The sequence below is a fragment of the Marmota marmota genome, unplaced genomic scaffold (assembly GCF_001458135.2).
Source record: "Marmota marmota marmota unplaced genomic scaffold, marMar, whole genome shotgun sequence".
Classification (NCBI taxonomy): domain Eukaryota; kingdom Metazoa; phylum Chordata; class Mammalia; order Rodentia; family Sciuridae; genus Marmota; species Marmota marmota.
Window position 1 is genome coordinate 12,289,753 of NW_025999941.1, and position 23,739 is coordinate 12,313,491.

Genomic DNA, 23,739 nt, shown 5'->3' on the forward strand with positions numbered 1-23,739 from the left:
CTTATCCCTAATTATAAGCTTTTTTTAAAAAAAAATTCAGCTAAAACAACAGAAGGAATGATTTATGGTACACACATCACACTGGCCACAATTGAGAAATGCATGAGTCCAGAATGCCAAAGTTCCAGGCAGAGGTCCAACAGGGGCTGTTAAGAGCAAGGTGGGTCTTCTCTTGGTGGTGGTCTTGGCAATGGGATGATGATGTAAGTTCTAAATCCACTGAGACAAAATCTGGACGGTAGCAGGCAGTCCAACAACTTGTACCAATATCCCAGGCCTCTGGCATTCCTTATTTCTACTCCTTTGGCCTCCATGGTGCACTTGGACCTCTGCCTCATCTTTCTCCTTTTGTGCTTCAGCCTACGCATTCGCTTCTTCCTCCACTTGGCTCTCATGGCACAGAGGTTTCCAAGAAGATGGTGCTAGGGCCGAGAGCCCGAATTATAATCTTGATGAATTACATTGATGGTGTGATCATTTAGTATCTATCTGCCTCCTTGACTATGCCGCTCATCATCTGGGGGGTGGGGATTTGCTCCATCTCTCAAGCCTAACATTGTGTCTGCTACCTGTGGGGACTCCTCAAACATTTGTTGATATATCTGTTAAGTGTGAAGATTTGTGAAAAGATAGCTATTGTTGAGTATGATGAGAGACAACTTTGATATGTGGTGCAGTGAACCACATAGTTGTGGCTTACACAGGTTTTGTTTTATTTATTTATTTATTTTTTGTTGTTGTTGTTTTGTGCCAAGGATTGCACCCAGGGGCACTTAACCACTGAGCCACATCCCCAGCCCTTTTAATTTTTTTTTTAATTTTAAGACAGAGTCTCACTAAGTTGCTCAGGGCTTTGCTAAGTTGCTGAGGCTGTCTTTGAACTTGCCATCCTCCTGCCTCAACCTCCAGACCTGCTAGGATTACAGGCATGCACCACCATGCCCGGCTCTCATATAGTTTTGATGTAAATTCTTGCTTTTCCTCAAATGTCACACAATGAGGGCCGAACAGAGGGAAAAGGCAGAGAAATGTCAGAAGGCAAGAATAGTCACAAAAGCAAATTTAGCTATTGAAAATCACAACATCATTCCTTCAACATTTAAAAGAGATGATTTTGAGAGTCAAATGTAGGTGTTTTCTTTTTTTTTCTTTTCAAAACCAAGTTACTAATGTTCTTTGAATTTAAAATTTTTCCATGACATTTTATGGCATAGGCATTTTCTTTTAATTCTACATTTTTTTTAAAAGTTTGCATTGTTGTCCTCAAAATATATACTCAGCATAAATAAGGGAAAACATGGGACAAAATTATTTCTCTTACCACAGCTAAGAACCAGTATCTCCAGATAGGAAAAGAAGAACTCAAACTATCACTATTTGCCGATGACATGATTCTATCCTTAGAGTTTCTGAAAAATTCCACCAGAAAACTTCTAGAACTAATAAATGAATTCAGCAAAATAGCAGGATACAAAATCAATACCCATAAATCAAATGCATTTCTGTACATCAATAATAAATTCTCTGAAGGAGAAACTAGGAAAACTACCCCAATTACAATAGCCTCAAAAAACAAAAATACTTGGGAATCAACAAAAGAGATGAAAGACCTCTACAATGAAAACTACAGAACACTAAAGAAAGAAATTAAAGGAGAACTTAGAAGATGTTCTTGGATAGGCAGAATTAATATTGTCAAAATAACCATACTACCATAAGCACTATTCAGATTTAATGCAATTCCAATTAAAATCCCAATGACATTCCTCATAGAAATAGAAAAAGCAGTCATGAAATTCTGGAAAACTAAGAGACCCAGAATCGCCAAAGCAATCCTTAACAGGAAGAGTAAAGCAGGTGGCATCACTATACTAGACCTTTGACTACACTATCGAGTAATAGTAACAAAAATGGCATGGCGTTGGCACCAAAACAGACTGGTAGATGAATAGTACAGAATAGAGAACACAGAGACAACCCTACATAAATACAGTTATCTCATACTAGGTAACAGTGCCAAAAACATATTGGAGAAAAGATAGCCTCTTCAACAAATGGTGCTGGGAAAACTGGAAATCCATATGTATCAAAATGAAATTAAACCCCTATCTCTCATCATGCACAAAATTCAACTCAAAATGGATCAAGGACCTAGGAATTAGACCAGAGAGAAAAGGAAGAGAAATATCAGAAGGTAAGAACAGTCAAACTATGAAGCCAATTTAAAACCCACCTAATAGAAGAAAAAGTAGGCCCAAATCTTCATCATTTTGGATTAGGCCCCTGCTTCCTTAACAAGACTCCTAAAGCATAAGAAATAAAATCAGGAATCAATAAATGGGATGGTTTCAAACTGAAAAACTTCTTCTCAGCGAAAGAAACAATCAGTGAGGTGAATAGAGAGCCTACAGCTTGGAAGCAAATTTTTACCCCTCACACATCAGATAGAGCACTAATCTCTAGGATATATAAAGAACTCAAAAATCTTAACACACAAAAAAGAATAACCCAATCAATAAATGGCCAAGGAACTGAACAGACACTTCTCAGAAGAGGATATACAATCAATCAACAAATATATGAAAAAAATGTTCATCATCTCTAGCAATTAGAGAAATGCAAATCAAAACTACTCTAAGATTTCATCTTACTCCATTCAGAATGGCAGCTCTTAAGAACACAAACAACAATAAGTGTTGGTGAGGATGTGGGGGAAAAGGCACACTCATACATTGCCGATGGGACTGCAAATTGGTGCAGCCAATATGGAAAGCAGTATGGAGATTCCTTGGAAAACTGGGAATGGAACCACCTTTTGACCCAGCTATTCCACTCCTGGGTCTGTACCCAAAAGACTTAAAAACAGCATACTACAGGGACACAGCCACATCAATGTTTATAGCAGCACAATTCACAATAGTTAATAAATTGTGGAACCAATCTAGATGCCCTTCAGTAGATGAATGGATTAAGAAACTGTGGTATATATACACAATGGAATATGACTCCGCAATAAAAGAGAATAAAATCATGGCATTTGCAAGTAAATGAATGGAGCTGGAGAATATCATGCTAAGTGAAGTGAGCCAACCCCCCAAAACCAAAAGCTGAGTGTTTTCTCTGATAAGTGGATGCTGATCCATAATGGGGATTGTGGGGGAGCATGGGAAGAATGGAGAAACTTTGGATAGGGCAAACCAGAGAGAGGGGAAGGGAGTGGGCATGGGGGTAGGAAAGAGGGTGGAATGAGATGGACATCATTACCCTAGGTACATGTATGAAGACACGAATGGTGTGATTCTACTTGTGTACAAGTAGAGAAATAAAAAAATTGTACTTCATTTGTGTACCATGAACTGAAATGCATTTTACTGTCATGTATTACAAATTAGAAAAAAATAGGGAAAAAAACTACCAGTATTCCCTTCCTAGAGATTATACAAATTTCTCAGTTTTATCTTTAATTTATATGTGAGGCTTTTGCCTAATAAATAAGCACTAGCCATTAATTTACTTATTCACACACTGTGTTAAAGTATGCTAAACTTGCACTAAGCACTAAGGTGCAAGGCAGATTTGTGTGTGTGTGTGTTGTGGGGGGTGGGTTATCGAGGATTGAACCCCAGGGCGCTTAACCACTGAGCCACATCCCCAGCCCTTTTATATATTTTATTTAGAGACAGGGTCTCGCTGAGTTGCTCAGGGCCTCACTAAGTTGCCGAGGCTGGCTTTGAACTTGCAATTCTCCTGCCTCAGCCTCCTGAGCCACTGGGATTACAGGTATGTTCCACCATGCCTGGCTGCAAAGCAGATTTTAAAAATTTAAAAATTACCATGCTTGCTGGTAATTTTTTAAAATAACAGATTTTTTTTTCTTTTTTCCTTTTCTCTGGCTGTCCATTCAAACTATGAAGCCAATTTAAAACCCACTGTGTTCTTATATTTTAAATTGATCATAATATTCCACGTATGTGTGTGTGGGGGGGAGTGGGAAAGATTAAAAAACATGCTGGTTTCCCCTTTGAACTGGCAGTAATTGTAAAGTGTACTGCTTAGCGATGTTACCAGTGACCACATTGTCCAGAGTAGCATAAAGTACAGCTGGTCTCTTTCCCCTTGAATAATTTCCTGAGAGAAAGAGCTGACTCCGTTTCTTTCAGCTATAATCTTTTGGACACAGATATGCTGAAATCCAAGATTTTGTAAGTTGGGAAAGAGTGGAAATTAATTGCTCTTACCTTTAGTACTTAAGAAAATTCTCAAGTGCATAATGCGAACTTCTGATCCAGAATGAGTGATGCTTAAATCTGTCAGTCTGCTGTCAGCGCTGTCTCTGGACAGCTACTGCAGCCTCCACTCTCCGTTGTTTCAGGTAATGCTGAGCTGAATTAGCCCCTTGCTGGTGAGGCTGCACCTTGCTTAGACACATGTCAGATATTGTGCAATTTCCTTTTCCCCAGATTCCCTGATCTTATTCCCCAATGTCACTGAAACAACAGTAGGATTTAGCTGAAGCAGACTTTTGGATGAGCACCCAGAAGAGTTGATGGGCATCTCATGGGGAGTATTATGGGGTGAGCAAGTTGAAGAAGAGAATTTTCAGCTAGTGGAGCTGCAGATATGAAGCAGCCCACCTTCATGCCAACTCACCAACCCAATTAAACCCTGCAAAAGGCAAGAGCGTGGCGGTTGACCCCCTTAGCATGCCCAAGAATCTCCTATAGGACTTGTTGGTACAGATCACCAATGGCATCATCCTGCCTTCTGCTGTGACATGGCTTTCTAAGGTCAGGGCAGGAGACCAAGACTCTATTTAGTAAGCAAGCATCCTGGGAAGTTCCGGTGCTGTACATTAAGAAACACACAGGTGCTTCCTAAGACCCCAGGACCACCAGCAATCTGCCTACCTGAACCTTGGCAGTTTAGATTTCTATAGAAAGGCCTTTGGGTTGTTCCTGGATGGCCTGTCCTTGGTCTTCCTGAGGGACCCTTATAAGAAATGGCCACACAACCAATATCTCTGCATCTTCTAAATCCTTTTTGAAGGCATTGTTTATTTCCTGGTTCCTTAGATAAGCAACTGGTAAGAGGGTTTCAGACCATGCCTTGCAGAAGAACCCCAGGGTTTCCAAAGTTGTCTCAGGGGTTCTACCAACTATGAAGTGTTTTCAACATTAGGGAGATATTCAAACTGCCTAAAGTACTCTACATTCTTTTTTTTTCCTTTTATCTCTTAACATTCAGAATAAAGTTTCCTTTAAACATATAGTGCTACAGCTAAAATTTTTAAATTGTATAGTAATTTAATCCCAGTACAGGTAATGGAGGCTCTTCTGAATGTAGTTTATTTTATATTATGTCTATATGTATGTATGTATGTATATTTTTAATATAATATCATATACATGCACACACACATATATATTACACACAAATAAAATATTTCCCTTTTTATTTTGGCTGCGAGAAAGCAGAAAACAGTAATAGAAACGAGGTAAAGATAGAAGAAATAAGGGTAGGTAGAAAGGATACCAACAGAAAAGGAAAGAGGACCTGTAACTTTTTATCTAAAAACTCCATGAACATTCCCGGTGGCTCAGGAGGCTGAGGCAGGAGGATCGTGAGTTCAAAGCCAGCCTCAGCAACTTAGCAAGGCCCTAAGCAACTCAGTGAGACCCTGTCTCTAAATAAAAAATAAAAAGGGGCTGGGGATGGGGATCAGTGGTTAAGTGTCCTGAGTTCAATGCCCAGCACAAACAAACAAATAAACAAACAAAAAAGTAACTCCATCACCTTCACCCCATCCCAGACCTGTTTTCTTTCAGTCCTGAGTTCTTAAAAGCCCCAATAAACCATAAGAATGCTGTAAATCCAGTTAAGTAGTGCTGTTTACTTTGTTAGTTTATAAAATGTATTTTTACTCTGATTAAAAGAAACCTAGAGAGAGAGAGAGAGAGAGAGAGAGAGAGAGAGAGAGATTGGTCAAGACCCATGACATGGGTACTGTCATGTGCTTCATATTAAATAGATAAAATCAACCTGAAGATTCTGAGAAGAACCAGACTCAGCCTGCTGTGGGCCCCACAATCACGGAATTGAGCTCACTGGGCTGACGCCACACCCTATGTTTCTCATGTGCACCATTTATTTATAAGATTTTCTTTAAAAGGAGCCTGAGACCTGCCCAAAGCACATATCACTCTCAAGTGTCCCTTTCAGTGAGTGTCCTGTTCCATTTGCTTTCCTGAATAAGTCTTTACATGTACCTTTTTTGATGCACCCTAAATTTTCTTTCTGTAGTGTAAGTCAAGGGCTGCCAGGACTGAGTTGAGATTCCCTTCACCCTGCTGTGGACCTCTGGGAAACTTCCAGTCATATTTCTGTGATAAGCCAGCCAGGGGGTAAACTGAGGCACCAACTTTGGTATGTTTACTAGTTTACCCATTTATTGGCTGGGATTATACTCCTCCTCCTCCCCCTCCTCCTCCTCCCCCTCCCCCCTTGCGGCCTGTGCTTTTAAAAACCAAAGGGCCTGAGCTTGGTCTGCCTGAACTTGGCATGGCTCCTGGTCTTGGGTGGCTGGGAAATCTCTAAGCCCTGCTGATTCAATTGGCCGTTGTTGGTAATCAATGCCATCCTTGGGGACCTGGTGGAGTCTTTAAATGCTAAGTGTACTTGACTCCACCGTTCTTTATATTTAAATGCTTTTACTTTCCCCTTTTCTCTTATACTGCAATTATAGGGTTAACTTCAGAAGCCTGTAGCTTTCTGTCTATTTTAATTTATTTTTATTTTCTCTTTCTCCTGCTGTGAATAAAAAGATAATTGTTCAGGGTTGCTATCCTGACCTGGGCTTAGCTGGTATACACACATCATCGTGTGTTAATTCCCTGACTGTTTGAAACCAAAGTGGTGGTGGTGGTGGGGTGTCGGGGGTAGTGGTGGTGAGAACGTCTCTTTTAAAATCCAACCTGCTACAAGATTTAAACTTGAGATCTCTTTCTCTTCTGCCTTTGACAAAGGTCTTCTGGAAACTTTTTTTTTTTTTTCTGTTTTTACTCCCTTGTATTCTGGGGAACCAATTCTCAGATTGTAGGGCACTTTATCTTAACCCTTTTCTGACAAAAGAAGAGGGAACAAAGGAGTGTCTTTGAGTAGACAACTGTGGCATACAAGCATATAGTAGACTTGGGCTAAAACAAATCTGTGTGTCATGTGGCCGGAAGTCTCTGATCTGCTAGGCCACGACCCTCCTGATCTTGTGGGCTCTCACAGTCTTTGGGATATCTGGGCTGACAGTCATCCAATCAAAAAGGACACACTGGTCTAACATCAATGTTCTCTTACTACAGTAGCTACAGCCGTTTTATTTTGTGGAAAAATAATTTTTTGAGCTCATGATTTTCCGGGTGAATTCATTTTGAGTTCTGAATACCTTACTTAAAGTATCTGGCACATGCTTTGTTTAGTAAGCATTTGTAACTCTTATCTCCCAGTTGTGGGGACCCAATACCTGATATATGAAAGCTATAAAGTCTTTGCTTCATGTCTATTTTTATGTATGTTTGTGTAAACATGTGTATTATAAACTGTGTCTACATATGTATTTATCACTATGTATTGTGTGCCAACATATGCTTATAAACAAAGGAGCACTCCTAAATTTAAAAGGTAATAAATCCAAATGCCTTTTAGTTCATATGACTTAATTAAATATTTGTTAGTTAGTTTAAATTTATCAGTAAGATAGAATTAGAGATGCCTTTAAAATTACTAATCCACACTTCTTTTTCTAAGTGGCTAGCCAATCAGGATTGTGTTTGTATGTACAAGATGTTTCAAGTTCAATGTCCATAACTTTTAGGGGTTTTCTTTGACAAATAGTAATAACAACAACAACAACAACAACAACAACTTAAAATATTAACCATGCTTGTGTGATATCTTGGTTTTCATGGATAATCTGTAAGTAAATGATGAAAATAAATTAGATAAATATAAATAAGATAAATGCTTATAAAATTGCTCTTCCTATAATTTAAAATCTAAAAGTTATGGAGTTAAAATATCAGTCACTTATAATTAAATTGTAATAATACAACATAAATTACTAAATGCAAATTCAAATACTCTTAGCTTCTTAAAATCTATAAGATAACATTTGAATCTATGAAATGTGTTTTACTAAATTGTTGGTTCATGGGAAAATATAGCTTAAGATTACTTTGTTTAGAGATCTTCACAAAAAAACAAGATTACTGAGTTGAAATTCTAATTAACCTGTAATTTTATGTATAAAAATGAAAAACTTAAGCTGTATTTTGATGATAGAACTATAAAGAAGACAAAAGTATTTTGAAAATTGAGAAAAAAAGACTAATTTGTTTAAATTCAGCAATTTTGTAAGGACTGTTTTGAAAATTAAATTTAAGGAGAAAATTTTTAAATCAGGTTAAAAGGAGATTTTAAATGGTTAAAAATATGAAGACATATTTTTAAAGAATGTTTTTTAAATGAAAAAGGGATTTTATATGATAAAGTAAGATTTTTGTCCTAATGTCCAAGATACATATTTCTAGCATGGAAATAAATATAAACAAGTTGTGAAGTGTCTACGTGAGTCACAGAAGTTTAATGCAAGATAAATTTTGAAAAATTCATATGTTTAAGTTGGCTATAATTAAGTTAATCAAGGGGTTTTCCCCCACAAGATCAAAATTTCAGTACTTATGTAAAGCCAGGATCTAATTCTCTTTTAAAACATGGTTTTCTTAAGATACTGGTCTTCTCTTTGTAAAGTTTATAAAACCTGGCCTTGGAAGCAAAGATTTTATATTTTATTAAGATAACATCTTGAGTTTTCTGCTATTTTTATTAGGTTCTGATTTCTTAGGAAACTGGAGTCTTTAAACAATTAATTAAGGTTTATTAAGCATCTATTTGTTTTAAAATCCTTTAAATGATTCCTTTATAACTCTAGTCAAATCTGGGTTATAACTCTGAATGAGCAATTGCTGTTTTATAATGATGTGGTTGATATATGGTATTGACAACATGTTCTGAAGATTTTATAAAACTTAAAAGTCTGATGGTCCTAGAATAATGCTGTTGGTCATGAGTATTATCTTAAAATGCTATATACAGCAAAAGGAACTAGATTGTCAGTTGCTGAACTCATCCAAATCCTACCCATGGCTGTTCTGAGTCTTTTACATTCAGTTTTGATTGTCACTGAAGCTCTGTCAGATTTGTGGAAAACCCTCTAACAAGTATTCATTTACAGCTCTTTCTTATAAAACTAAACCTATTTTACAGGCAAATTGGTTTTATTTTGATTATCTTTGGTAAAAATTGATACGACGAGAAAACTGATGCTTCTTGATTCAAACCTACTGCACAAACTAAATTTGTTTTGCTTTTGTTCCTTTTGCTTTATATTTTCCTTTCAAAACTCTGCAACTTTTGCCTCTGTGACGTTATCACACCTACCAGAGTGGTCTGGTTCAATGTTTTTTTCAGATGCTATCACCCATAGTACAGATAAGATTTTTTAAAATCTAACAGTGGACTCCAGGTAAGTGTGGCCCCCAAACCACTACTTCTAACCTTCTTCTTGCTCAAATGTGGCCAAAGGGTTTTTGATACCAACTCCCAATCATAAATCACTTCCTCTCCAATATGGGCCCAGATTAGACGGCAGCTAGGATGGATACATCCCGGCAATGAAGAATAATCAAACAGGGGGTGTTGGGGATGTGGTTCAAGTGGTAGCTCGCTTGCCTAGCATGCATGAGGCACTGGGTTCGATTCTCAGCACCACATAAATGTAAAATAAAGATATTGTGTCCACCTAAAAAAAAAAACTAAAAAAATAAATATTAAAAAAGAATGCTTAAACAGGATGATTGGTCAGCAATATATTTTAAAAAAACTTTTTCAAATATAATGGGAGAATATGGGGAAAAATATAATAGCTGGCCAATTCAAGATGGAGTCATATGTGTCTGCCCTAGTCAAAATTAAGTAAAGCCAGTAGGTTATAAAAGGAAGGGCTTTTTTTTTTTTTTAAATTTGCCTAATGATAACTGTCACAAAAGACTGTTAGAATTTTAAGTTCATCTTGATTCCATATGAGCCTGATCTAACATCGTTAGCCTCTTGGTTCTCCAAAAGAACTTGGTGGAAAAAGACTGTTAAAGAATGATGGCGCTCTAACCTATGAAGCTTGTCCTTGAACATGGAATAAACATCAGCCTTAAATAATTCTTCTTCCACTGAATTTTATGTAACCTAGTCCCATTTAACCCCTTACCAGGCCAAGCCCTCTTAAAACTCTCTACATAGCCTATATATCCTTGCTATTTCAAAAAGTACAAGTTGTCAATTACCCTAGATGACTTAGGATTTCAGAGATATTCTTTTTCTTTTCTTCTTTTTTTTTTTTTTTTTTTTGGTACCAATAAATGAACCAGGGATGTTTAACCACCGAGTCACAACCCCTAACCCTAACCCTCCCACCCCTTTAAAATTTTTTATTTGAGGCTGGCTTTGAACTTGTGATCCTCCTGCCTCACCCTCCCCAGCCACTGGGATTATAGGTGTGTGTCTTTAGTTTTTTTCATATAGAACTAAAGATCCAACCTTTATGAAATACGATTCAAAGGATCCTATAGGACCCTGGAAGGGCTTGGTGGATCCTGGGACTTTAGCAATGTCTGGAAACAAGAATCGTATCTGCTTATTGGAGGTGAAGATGCTTAAACCACTGGTAATTTGTAGAAAAGAATGAGCTAAAATTGCTCATTTCAAACCTGGGCGGCTTTGCCAGTAGCAGGGACATCTGACCGAGGGGCAGATGACAATGTGGGTTAGACCTACGCTGCCGAACCCAAGTTCAGAATGAGCATGTGTAAAGAGTCTGAAAATTTATAAAATAATAATTACAAAGGCAGGTTATGCCAATGTCCTAATCCTGGTCTAGGGATTCATAGTGTATCCTGTAGGGAAAAATAAGTATCTCATTCTTTCTTTTCCTTTCAGAAAGACACACACAAAAAAGCATTGATGTGTGTGATTTTTAAAAGACTATGGATTACAATAAGATGATGGATTCTGAACCATCTCAAAAATCCAAATTCAACAACTAAAAGGATGGGAAGTTATACTCCATGTATGTATAATATGGCAAAATATATCTACTGTCATGTATAACTAAAAAGAACTAATAATAATAATAATAATAAAAACAAGTTCAACCTTCCTGTGTCTCCTTTAGATCAGTCAGGACAAGACTTTGATCCCTGGAGAGACAGGGCCAAACCTCTTGTCAGTTTGGCATAGCTTTGGAAGATGAATCTTCAACCTTCATCCACACTTAAGAATAAGGGATTGAAGTGTCAATGAGGGAAACCAGATAGGATAGGAGAAAAGGAGAGGAGGAAGGGAGACCAACAGGAAAGGGAAGAGAGACCAGGCGACCAGTCCATGACTTTAAATTAACTTTGGAGTAGAAACAACTTGAACCTAGGAAAAAAAATCAGCAATTTGCCTAAATTCCCCCGTGAAGCAAAGTTTCTGGGATCTAAAGCCTGTTTGTCTTAATTCAAATCCCTTCCAATACATGATATTGTTTCCTGTATTGTCAGAGACAAAGTTAATGCTTATCCTTCTGTATTCACCAATGTGGTTATAATATTTAGATTCTCACTCCCTCGGTCTGGCTTTTTATATCTTTTTTTTTTCCCATTACTATTTGGATAGCATTATCTTGTCTATCTTTTATTGTGAGCTGCCTCAGATACCTTTTGAAAACAGGCAATAAATAAACATGTCAAGGCAGACATTCAGCATGTGTGTGTCTGTTGTCTAAGTGGCCACGTAAGAACATCATGATTGACAGCACAAGTTGGGATTTGAGTCCCAAGTCAAGCGTACCAGTATTTTTTGAAGAAGTTTCTCTCTAGAGGGAACGAAGCCAAAGTAAATCTATTGTCATCTGTTTTCATTGTCCTGGATTCACCAACAAAATTCCACAAATTATATAGAGTGAGAACAAGATATAAATCCAAAGAAAAAAAAAAGCTCTATTTTTTTTCTTGAAGCTCTGCCATAAAAAAAAAAATTGGAGGCAGAAACTGTGGTTCGGTGGGCTTGATAATTGGTTGGAACTTGGGTATTGATTGAGTCTAGTTCCTGCAGAGATTTTTCCCATCTTGCAAAGTAAGGAAAGTAGGTCAAAGAAGATCGCATGGATGGAATGCATAACAAGCTGCTCAGAAGAAGCAGCTCAGTGGTTTAGTGGAAGACCAGGGGCTCACCAGTCCATGAATGTGAAGTCTGTCTATTTTTGTATCATCATCCCCATTAACTTTAATCCTGAGGATAGAGACTTACACCATCAATAATCCCCAGTTCTTTCAGTCTTTGTCATGAAGTTCACGGTTTCCCCATTCTTGACAGGGAATCCTTACCTTTTCTTTTTTTCTAGGTAACAGCTGATGGTTTACCTGCAGCTTCAAACCTCAGGAAGCACTTTTCTGAGGTCTCAGAGTCAAAGTGCACATTCTAGAATTTGCTGAGACTACAGCCTACACAAGAGGAGCTGGTCTTCCATCAGGACCCCTGAAAACATGAATCATGGCAGGAAGTCAGCACACAGGGTGTGCTGTGGCCATGACCTTTGGCCTCAGCCTCTGCACCAGCAACCTACAGGGATCTGCCCAATGTTCTGTCAGGGGCTGCTTGAGGGATAATGCAGACCTCACCCCATGGAGGAGCTACCTCTAATAATGTGGGTAACAACCCCTTCCTTATGGGGTTAACATAAGCCAATCAGAAGCATCTTTGTCTCGGAACAAATGCACATGATATGAACAACCAAGGAGTTTTCTCTGTGCTTCTTAGAGCTCATCACCTCCCTTCTTCAACCTTATTGCTTTAAAAACACTGCTATACTAGATCAACCAGAAAAAAACAAATCCTGTTTGGTCCACAAGAGGATTCTTTCTTCCTTCCCCTTACAACAGTTTCATGGGGGTGCCTGACTGCTCTGGAAAAGCCACCTTCCATTTCAATATGGCGGAGGGAGTAGTAATTCAATGTGACTCTGATGGGTTTACAAATTAAAAAGCTGGAAACAAAGAGTTGGAAACAGTTTTGCTTCAGTCATATCAAGTTGCCACAGCAAATTTCCATAGATCAGGCAACTGGTGAATGGCAAAAATTTATTTCTCACAGTTCTGGAGGACTGGAAGTCCCATATCAGGGTGGAATCTGGTTGGATTTTTGTGGAGGGGCCTCTCGTTTGGGAAACTGAGCAAGCTAGCTCTCTCTGACTTTTGAAGGGTACTAATCCCATCCTGTGGGCTATCCCCTCATTATTTACTTTCAACTGAAAGGCCTCAGCTCCAAATACCAGCACACTGGAGATTAGGTTTCAGTGTATGAACTTGGGGGTGCAGAATGTCAGGTCCACAGCCCAGTTGTTCCAAGGCAGGGGAATGGATTGCTGAGAGACCAAAGAAAATGCTCAGAGACCGCATGTGAGGCCTGAGACTTGACTGAGAAATGTTTATGGGGGGGAAAAGTCCAGTGGTGATGGTGAGGGACAGGACAGATCCAAGCTCCATCCTTCCCTCCTCTGCCAAGCTTCTTTCCCTTAGGCATTCTGTTCAGCTGCAGCTGGATGAATGAGTGACATGTGCCCTCCGTTCCACCTCAGTGGCCAGTGAGAGAGGGGTTTGTGGATTGGACTGCAGAAGTAGTGGCTTTATCAATATTAACTTGCTTAGTTAGCTTGGATGGCAGCATCCCAAAGAGAAACTGTGTTGCCATATGTCAAAGACAATAGCTTCCTACAGATAACGCTAACTTGCCCTAGCTCCCAGTGTACGTAAGGGAGAGCCAGGGTCCTTCAAGATAATATGCATCTGGACTTTTTGGCCCAGGCTTGCTCTCTTGGCTAGGTTTTCGGGAACAGAAAGGGAGCATCCAGGGACATAGTGTTTTACGTCTCTCTTTGCTTCAAGGACGGACAATACACACACACACACACACACACAACACACACACATTCAGTCTATAACAAACCTACATAAGCAATGAGGCAGTGGTTTCTGACTAAATATTAGGTGGGATAATAGTATGTCAACACAACAGAACAGACAACAATAGTCTTTCGTTTTTAAGAAGCCTGGAGGAAATAAATAAAAATGTATTGAGCAGTTGCTATGTTCCAGGTAGGAGACCAACTGATTTCCACACATTATCTCATTTAATACATGAAGTAAAACCTATAGTATTATTATCTTGATTTTTGCAGAAAAGAAATTGAGACTTAAGGAGATAAAATATGCTACCAAAATCATCGTACCATTAGCTTTTGCTCACTAAATACAGTAGTTTAAAACAACAAATATTATTCCCAATAATGTGTGTTTGGCTATAGTTCTGGGCTGGAGCAATATGGAGGAGGTTGAGTGTTCAGCATTAGCCTCACTCACCTATCTAGAACTTCACTGGGACAGCAAGGTGGTTGGGCCTCTCTCCATGAAGCTTAACCCCCCAGAAGAAGAGCTCAGGCTTACAAACTCAAATACCCAAGCTGTTTTTGGCATCTCACTTGCTAAAACCAACGGGCCACAGTAAGTCCTATTGGGCCAAATCTCAATTCAAGGGGATAAAAGGGTGGATTCTGTGTTTTTATTGTGGGGGCAGGGATGACCTAATCACATCGTAAGAGAGCAGGCATACAGGGATGGGAGGAATTTATGAGTGCTTAGAATCTATTCTAATAATGAAATCAGTAAATGCTCAAGCTGGTATCAAAATCCAGGTAGTCTCATTTCAAAGCCATGTTCTACTACCTAGACATGTGGTGCTGATCTTCTCTGGATATCTTAATGCTCTTAGGCCTTTTCTTTGAGTTTTATATGATGAGCATGAATTACTCAGAGTGAAAGTATAGTTGCACATTGCTCAACAATGGGGGTACATTCTGAGGAATATACCATTGTGTGAACATCACCGAGCTTTCTTACACAAACCTAGATGTCATGGCCTACTCTACAACTAGGCTATATAAAACAGCCTTTGCCACAGACCTGTACACACATTACTATACTAAGTACTGTAAGCAATTGTAATGCAATGAGTCCGTAGTTGTGTATCTAACCATATCAATACAGAGACACAGCCCAGCAAAAATACTAGGCAATAGGAATTTTCAGCCCTATTGCAGTCTTAGCATCAACATATGTGATTCTGTTGTTGATCAAAACAATTAACATGCACATGATTGAAACAATAGAAATGAAAACCCTCAAGAGGGTATTTATATGCTGTAGGTATTCTGAGTAAAAGACAATGATGTCATAGCCACCTTGTTTTACTTTCTCATCAGCACACTGCCTCTCAGGTGGCCAATTTCTGAGGTGTCCATGGAGCCAACTGCAGACACTCAGCACTAACTGTGAATCATGGTGCAATATCTCATGTGAACTGTCGCAGAAACATCAGAGAAGCAGCTCACTGACTCTTACCTATTTTTCCTCATATGAGCCAAATCTGTGATATCGGAACAGTTCTCTACTGTATAATTTTCCCGTCATGATGAGAATTTAAAGAAATAGCCAGTGAACCTGAAAGGTGGTGACTAATTGCCTCCTGCAGGCATTAAGTCCTGGGAGGCTGGTTTTAGAGAAAGCCTTCAGATTCTTCCAGTTGTGTGCAAAGTAACGTGCAGATACAAATGGTGGGTGTTATGAAAGCCTTAACTCAATCCGTGAATTAATCCCTCTTGGGGATTAACAGAATGATAACTGAAGGTAGGTAGGGTGTGGCTGGAAGAGGTGGGCATTGGGGGCGTGGCTTTGGAGTATATATATGGTGAGTAGTGCTCAGTCTCAATCTGCTTCCTGATCACCATGTGAGCTGCTTCCCTCCACCACACTCTTCCGCCATGATGTCCTGCCTCCCCTCGAGCCCCAAGGAATGGAGCCTGCTGTCTGTGGAAGGAGACCTCTGAAACTGTGGGCCCCCAAATAAACTTTTCCTCCTTTATCCCATCTTTTAGTCACAGCAGGAAAAAGCTGACTAAAACAGTGAGTCATACATTCAATTACTTCTTCTTCAAATATTTATTGAGTGCCTGCCTTGTGCCTGGCCCTGGTATGGGGGCTGGACAGAAGACACATATGACTCTGACCTCATGGAGTTTCTCTTATAGGAAGGAAAGTTTTTCTTATAGGAAGGAAACAACAGGGCATCAGACAAGATAACTGCACAGTGAGGGGGTATCCTGACAGAGGGCCTCCATGATTGATCCCTTCTCTGCAGAGACCATTAGAGCAAAATCCTGATATGGGAATGAGCTGGTACCAGGAAGAGCTGGGAACTGGGCGTTCCAGGGAGAGAGAAAAGCGAATGCAAGAGCCAGGAGCAGGAGAGGATTTGTTCCTGTGTTGGCAGGACAAGAACTGTCCTGTCCTGTGTTTTCTTCCCTCTATTCTCCTGTATTTTCCTGCCTCATCTGATAAAGTGGATGTTTTAGTCAGCTTTTTCACTGCTGTGATTAAAAGATCTGACAAGAACAATCATAGAGGAGGAAAAGTTTAATTGGAAGCTCATGGTCACCGAGGTCTCAGTCCATAGACAGCAGGCTCCATTCCTCGGGGCTCGAGGGGAGGCAGGACATCATGGAGGAAGAGTGTGGTGGAGGGAAGCAGCTCACATGGTGATCAGGAAGCAGAGAGAGACCAAGGTCAGATCATCAAATATATACCCCCAAGGCACACCCCCAGTGCCCACCTCCTCCAGCCACACCCACCTGCCTCCAGTTAGCACTCAGTTAATCCCCATGAGGGGATTAATTCACTAATTGGGTTAAGGCTCTCATAACCCAGTCATTTCACCTCTGAATGTTCTTGCATTGTCTCACCCATGAGCTTCTCGGGGGACACCTCCCATCCAAACCATAACAGTGGATCTGCAAGGAAACAGCTCCAAATCAAGCAATTTTATAAAAGTATTGCTGACAAAATATCATTTTTGTGAGAAATATGACTTACGATTCAAAATAGTATTTTTTTAACATACTCCCAAGTCAGTATTCATGAGAAAGGTGATCATTTCTTGATTAAAAATCTAATACTGAAGCATAATTCTAATATATTAGTGAATGCCTGTGGGATTAAATGCTACTGAATATATCTGCATGTGATTGTCACTGAGTAATTGCAGTAAAATCATGAGCTATGAACACTTACTTTTGAAACTGGTAAAAAATATAAAAATTACAGCATGATCTTTTTGTGTGTGTTCGAAAGCATTGTGATCACTTGAAAGAACTTTTCCGGACATAAAATTTTTTTCCAAAGTACATTTTTTATTGTCTTCCTGATTCTTACACAACCACCCTATCCTTTGTTAGTGAAACTGTCTTATTACTCCTTTTACACATCTGTGCCGTCCTACTTTTAGTAAAATGAAATAGTGTGGGTTCAAGGAGACTGAAAAATATTTCTTTGTCTTAAAGTTATTTCAGAAAATTTCTTGTTTTAGAGTGTTCAGAGGCATGAGAAAATCCACTATTTGCAATTAAGTAACTCACAAGGTCATTCAGCAAAAGACAAACTTGCTTTAAAAGTATTTTACTTGAACAGGAAGTTTGGCCAAAACTCATTACAATTGAAAGCCCAGTGGGTAGTCAATGTGTAACTTCTACAACTTTAATCCCCAGTGAGAAACCTCTCATTATAGGGGTATCAGAAAATCACGCTGAAATATAACTGCAGATACTGTTCAGTGAGAGAACATTTCTTGTTAAAAAAATAATGGTTATGAACCTCAAAATGTTATGCTTAGTTTAAAAAGCTGGCACATAAGGAATCCATATCATATGGCTTCACTTATATGAAGTTCATTAATAGGCAAGATCCATCACTGCTGACAAAGATCAAAGAACTAGCCCATAAATGATGTGATGGAATTTTCTGGAATGATGGAAATATGTTTCTATATCTTGTTTGGGTTGGTATTTACACTCTAGGCTTGTGCATTTTAATGTATGTAAATCAAACCTCAATTAAAGATGAATAAAACGGAGCACTTCAGATCTGTGTACTTTAATGTATGTAAATTATATTTCAATTTAAAAATGAATAAAATTACACACACAAAGATTTCTGTTAAATATAGTGATTCTCAAACGTTGTTCTTTTTAAAATTTAACCTCATGTAAATATATTGATTAGTTCTAGTGTGAATGTGTCTTCCTTTGACCTATTTTCCAAATGACAAATTGATTAAGTAAATCTTTCTTTTTTAATTGTTTTTTAGTTGTCAATGGATGTTTTATTTTATTTATTTATATGTGATGCTGAGGATTGAACCCAACATGCCAGGCAAACGCTCTACCACTGAACCACTGATTAAGTAAATCTTACAAACTGCATAGCCTCTTGAATTTTCTAATTATGATTTATTAAAACCAGTAGTGGTGAGTTGTGATTTAAACCCTAGATCTGTCTTCTATGGATTGATCCATGTTTAGACAAGATATAATTTGAGATGCTCTTAGTTTTATCATCTGTAGAATGGAGATTAAACTTCCCCTAAGGTTGTGTAGGATCACATGGGTTAATGCATACTCTAATCAAGATGTCACCAGTGGGTCAGGAATCTCAGCATCACTTAGGAGCTTGCTAAAAATGCAGAATCTCAGGCATTACCCTGGACCTACTGAATCAGAATCTGCATTTTTCACAAAAATACCCAGAGAGTTTATATGCATGCTGAAGTTTAAGAAACATTCTCCTAAAAATGCACTTTAAATTACGAATTGAGATACAAATATGAGAAACTGTCACTGGCACAGTTTCTATGGTGGAAATATGACCGTGTTTTGCATATGTATCTCCCATGTTACTTCCAGGCTCTTGGCTTAAAACCACTCAGCCGCCATTGTGGACAACAGGATTGTGGCATGTGGCTGAGTGCCTTGCTGGTGGAGGGACCTCATGGGTCAGAATGGAACACTCTCCTAGGACACCATTTCCAGGTAGTTTTTGAGGACACAACTTCATGTAGATTGAAAATGGACTGAGGTCTAGGTGGAAAGTGACCCATTTTGGCAGAACACTCAGTAATTTCTGGGATTCCAAAGGCAGTGAGAGATTTCTGCCCTGGAACTTAATTTTCTTATGGCTGGTCTCCATAAAAGGTGCTACCATGCACCCAGGCACTCAATCCCACAGCTCCCAGGTCATCTGTGATTCTTCTCTTGTGATCCTCATCCCTGAGCAATCCATCAGCAAGTCCCATCCATCCTACTCCAGATTCTGCCTTTAGTCACTCCTTCCTTCATCTATCTTCACCAACCCCCCCCACCACCTCCTCTTATTTGGACTTCTGTCCCCTGTGGCTCTATACTTCCTCCTCTTACCTTTCATTCATTCTTTAAAGGCCAGGGAAGTCACTTTACACCCCTATGAAAACCCCCTCCCATGTGTTCCCATTTACTTAGAAATAAGTTCTGGACTCCACACCTGTGTCTGGAGTGGCCCACAACGTCCTGTCTAAACTGGTCCCTGTGTATTTCTGCAACCACATCTTGCCCCTCTTGATCTCACTCTGCGACCAACCACCATCTTGAATTTTTTTAGCTTTTCAAGAGAGCCACATGTGTTTTGCCTTGCAAATGCTGCTCTCTTGACTCTCTTTCTCCCCTGCTTGGAATGTTTAGCTGGCTTTTGTCCTTCTAGTGTCAGCTAATCCTCCACCTCCTCTGAGGTGGCTTCTGTGAGTTCACTACCTAAAGTAAACCTCTCTATTGGTCTCCATTCAGCCCCGTGTTCCTATCTTTATGACACTTCATTATGGGTTGCAAACATGGTGCATATTTTCCTTGCTGTGTTTGTTTGACTTTTCCCTAAATTAGAAACATTGTCCTAAAAATGCATTGTAAATCGAGATACAAATTTGAGAAATTGTCATTAATGCAGTTTTTATGGTAGAAATATTGGCTGGAGTCTATATTTGTACCTCCAGGGTCTAGCTCAGTGCCTGGCATGGTGTACATTCTTAATAGACACTTGTTATGACTAACTGATTGACTACCTGAATGAATGAATGCATGCAGGAACAAATTTATTCCTTTGTATACCCAGATGGCTGCTTAATTAGGTGATGCTGCCTAGAATTTACCTCCTGCGGAAGTAAAAAATGTCCACTGCTTAATTCTGAACTCATCCCCCTCACACCAGACGACTGCTTCATGCACTCTTATAATTTTCCTGAAAAAAAAAAATCACTTAAAGGAAAAAACAACAAAAAAAAAACAAAACAATCATAGGATTTGTTTTTGCAGAGCTTGTTTGCTTTGTGTCCCTGGTCATCCAATGACCTCGGTCTGCTTTTGGAAAAGGCGGTTCCCTTGAAATGGATTCATCAATCCCTGTTCTCTGGACCCCTGCTGTTGGAAGCCCCAGGAAAAGCAAGCACCAAATCACCTTTAATTAGCAGGAAAGGAGCCTGCCTGCCTGATAGAGGCAGATAGCGCCTTGGAAACAAGAAACAGAAAAATGTAAGGCAGGACCAGGTTCACGGGAAAGAACTAGGAAATGAAAAAGAATAATTATCCTGTTTTAACATAATGTTGTTAATCTGTATTGCCCATTATCATCTGGAGTGTCTTGCCTATTGAAGTATGCGAGCTGCAGAACTGCTCTTTGCTCCAGCAATGTCGCCAACGGAAGGGACTGGCTCCCCATCCATCATCATAATGAGTTTGTCATAATTTTCTGCCCTTCTTGGCTCTGCGGTGAAAAGATAGAAGAGGCAGTTAAAGTTACTCAGGAATTGTTCCCCAAATTTCCTCCCCGTTCTTTATGGGGAACAGATAGCTGTATTTCTGCCCTATTTATTTTATGTTTGCCCTGTGATAATGAATTATATTTCACCTGGAAGTATATGGCTTTAATTTCCATGTTCTACTCGGAAACATCTTGCTGTTTCCTGTTGTTTCAATGGCACGGGACACAAAGGGAGCCCAGGCTTCTTTCTGAACTCAGCCATCACCCACCAGAGGTCATTCTAGTTTCAAGACCAACGTTAGGACCTCATGAGCTGACTGCATAATCACACAGGCTGGATCTACCATCCGTGAGTGTCTTCTGAGTGTTTTTCTTGGTTTCTTCCTTGGTTTCTCATGACACTTATGGATGTAGCAAGGCGGGGGGAGGGGGGAGGGTTGCACATGCCCCTTAGACCGAATGAGGAGGAGAAAGATCAACTGACTGCTACTGCAGTCAGGAGGCCTAGGACTCAAATCCCTGGTTTCCCGATTGTCAATTATGGGCCCTATTACTTCAGTATGTCCTGCTGCGGCTGCTGAAATTTGCTTCTGCCTGTAAACAGATGGGTCAGTTTTCAGTTGTTCCTTCCCACTCCTACCATGGTGAGCAGGAGGAGATTTCCTTCCTGTGGGGGAAAAATGGTTGGTAATAAAAACATGGGGTTTATGGCCTGGAACCGAGGATCTCAATGTGTGGTTTCTAGATCAGCAGCAGCGGCTTCACCAGGGGGCTTGGTAGATATGGAAAATCCCGCCCCCCTCCAGACCTACTTACAGATCAGAATCCTGGGGCAGGGTCCAGCGATCTGTGTTTAACAAGCTTGCCCAGGTGATTCCCCTGCAGGCTTGAGAACCAACTTCCTGGGGTGAAGATGGAGAAATGCAGGGGAGAATAGAGAGAGATGACATTGGGTGTCCAGGGCAAACTCTGGAGCCAGATTGCTGGGTTCCTGTCACAGCCACTTCATTCATCCACAAAGTATTTACTGAGGGCTTAACATGTTCCAGGCACTCTGCAGATGCTTGGAAGATGTGGTGGGAAAAAAAAAAAAAAGAGATCTCTGCCTCCACCCTGGCCCCAGTCCACAGCCCCTTGGACCTGGAATTCTGCCTTATATCCACTGGTGGAAGAAATATGGTCTTTCTTCCTTTGTTTCCTTTGGAAAGGGAGAATACTGTGCTAATGGTGGCTGATCACAGGATTCCCGTAGAGTGAAGCTAAAAGCACCTGGGACCCCTACATAATTAAAGCCACAAAAGCTGCCCTCTTTCCTCACCCTATTGCCATGACCTGCACGGTGGTTAATTCAGAAACTGGCAAGGGGCCTTGGGGGACTGAAAAAAGACAAATAGACACACGTAGAGAGAAAAGCTGGGACCAGGTGGGACACGGTCTTCTAATGGAGGAATAATGACCCAGAGCTCGCTCAGAATGTTTATTATATAGGTTTTTATCATCAAAAGGTTTCTTGTGGGAAAGTTTCAGACTTGAAGGTCACAGGGGAACTGGCGAGACATCGTGGTCATCTTGTTATGCTCAGAATACTCTATCCCCTGGAGTTGGTGCCTGAGCTCAAGGACCACACTGATATAGCTCTGCACCTTTGCACAGAAAGCCTCCCCAGGCCAGGTGTCGCCATAACAACTGGGCCTTCTTGACCTGCACCTTTGAACAGGAAGTTCCCAGTGCAAACACAACCACCAGGCAGACAGAGATCATGATCTGAGCCACAGCTCTCCACACCCCCTCAGTCATCTAGTGTCATTCACAAACTGATAGTGCCCTCTCTTGCTGATGATGTCCTCAACTGTGATCATGAGCCCCAAAGAAGTATACCATTTCCTATGAGCAAGAAAGTGATTCATACGTACCCCGATATCTGAAGCAGATGCTCAATTATCAGGGTGTTTAGAAGCAGCCTGAGGAATTCTGGACCCAGGGGATGGGCACCTATTTGTGAAGTATCTGGCTTCTGTCCTCATTTCAGTATCACTATGGCAATATGGGCCCAAGTCCTTTGGGAATAAACATGTTCCTGGCATTGTTAAGGCCTCACCCTGACATGGGGATGGGGCTCAAAGACAAGGAACTCGTAGCATGATTCCAAGTACCACAAAGCTTATTTACAGATGCCTTAGACTTAAAGATCCAGCTGTCCAGGAAGGCAGAGGCAGAGAGATGATGATTTGGTCATCCTTGCATTGCTGTGACCAGAAAACCTGACATGAACAACTTAAAGGAGGAAAAGTCTATTTTGGTTCATAATTTCAGACAGCTGACTCCATTAGCTCTGGTACTGAGGTGACACAGGACATCAGGGTGGCAGGATGTTGCAGAGGAAAACAGCTCAGAGAAGGGCAATCAGGAAGGTAAGCAAGACCTCCATTCACCAGGGGCAAAATTGCAACCCCAAAGGCACACCCCCAGTAACCTACTTCCTCCAGCCACACCCTACCTGCCTATAGTTACAGCCCAGTTAATCCATATGGGTGGATCTACTCACTGATTAGGTCACACCTCTCATAATCTAATTATGTCACCTCTGACATTTTTTTTGCAATGCCTCACACATGAGCTCCTAGGGAACATCTCATATCTAAACTATAATAGATGCTTTGTACTTTTCTGGGCTTCCCTTCAGGTCTTGACTTCCCCGACTATAATATGGCTCATGCTGCATTCCAAGCCTGGTTCGAATCTTGGCTTCTCCAAGACATGGTCTCCCCTGGGGTCAGCCTGTGTGAATTTCTCCAGTCTAGGACTTGGTGCTCCCTTTAGCCCCAGTTGGGCAAACACAGTAGGGGCGGGCCTCCTGGGAAACAGAGCATTGCCTCTATGGTGTTATTCTTGTGAGTCCTCGACTCCTACCACCCCAGCCCCAGCATAA